This window comes from Trypanosoma cruzi (genome assembly GCF_000209065.1).
Source record: "Trypanosoma cruzi strain CL Brener chromosome Unknown tcruzi_1047053442265, whole genome shotgun sequence".
Classification (NCBI taxonomy): Eukaryota; Euglenozoa; class Kinetoplastea; order Trypanosomatida; family Trypanosomatidae; genus Trypanosoma; species Trypanosoma cruzi.
In genome coordinates, this window is record NW_912584.1 from 207 (window position 1) to 1,221 (window position 1,015).

General features: G+C 40.1%; 1 non-coding gene across 1 annotated transcript, besides 6 other annotated features; it reads left to right on the top strand.

The window, feature by feature from the left end:
- Positions 1 to 13: part of a microsatellite that runs on past the window's edge.
- A 38-nt stretch (positions 14 to 51) lies between these two features.
- Positions 52 to 94: a microsatellite.
- A 93-nt stretch (positions 95 to 187) lies between these two features.
- Positions 188 to 220: a sequence feature (AT_rich).
- A 53-nt stretch (positions 221 to 273) lies between these two features.
- Positions 274 to 445, top strand: Tc00.1047053442265.10. The gene has a single exon (XR_008254455.1). It is a non-coding gene; the product is annotated as a 5.8S ribosomal RNA (M3) (ribosomal RNA).
- Positions 446 to 576: 131 nt separating this feature from the next.
- Positions 577 to 607: a sequence feature (AT_rich).
- A 73-nt stretch (positions 608 to 680) lies between these two features.
- Positions 681 to 720: a microsatellite.
- A 196-nt stretch (positions 721 to 916) lies between these two features.
- Positions 917 to 996: a microsatellite.
- Positions 997 to 1,015: the final 19 nt, after the last annotated feature.

Below are 1,015 nucleotides of genomic sequence, written 5' to 3' on the forward strand. Positions count from 1 at the left end.
TGCTGCTGCTGCTTCTCTTCGCACTGATACATCCACACTGTACGTGTAAGCATATATATGTGTATAATATATATTATACACATATATATATATACTTGCACGTTACACAGTGTGTTGTGTAGAAAAATGTAATTGCGGCTTGACTTCGTGTGTGCACATATTATAATATGCGTATTTCGTCGTGTGGTTTATATTTAATATATATATATTATTATATATTCCGCACGCTTTGCGTGTGTTTTTTTGTGCCGCGTTGTAAAGCACGGCCCAAACAACGTGTCGCGATGGATGACTTGGCTTCCTATTTCGTTGAAGAACGCAGCAAAGTGCGATATGTGGTATCAATTGCAGAATCATTCAATTACCGAATCTTTGAACGCAAACGGCGCATGGGAGAAGCTCCTCAGAGTCATCCCCGTGCATGCCATATTTCTCAGTGTCGAACAAAAAATTAACCCCTACTCTACAACGCATGCATTCATTGTGTGTGTGTGTGTGGGTGGGGGGAAATGCAAACGCAAAAAAGAGAGCCCTTGGGGGGAGACATTACGGATGAAGCGCCGCCGCCATGCGTCGTATATATAATAATAGTAATATAATATATATACGTGCGCCGTCTGTGGTGGTGCATGATCCGCTCCGGCGCTTGTGTGTGTGTTTGTACATAACATGTGCATGTGTGTATGTGTGTATGTGTAATATATATATATATATATGTATGCCCATATCTCTACACACGTGTGTGTGTGTGCAACACAACGACAACACAAAACTACAAAACTCGCAAGAGATTAAAAAAGAATAAAAAAGAAAAAAAGTGGCGTGTGGGATGTGTGGTGTGTGGGGCGGGGGCGGGGCATGCATATACACAACACCACACGCACACACACACATGTGTAGTAGTATATACAATGTAATATATATATATATGCATGTACACTATACAATATATATATATATATGTATAATGTACACGTGTGTGTATAATATATGTATGTGTGTTGTGTGTACGTGC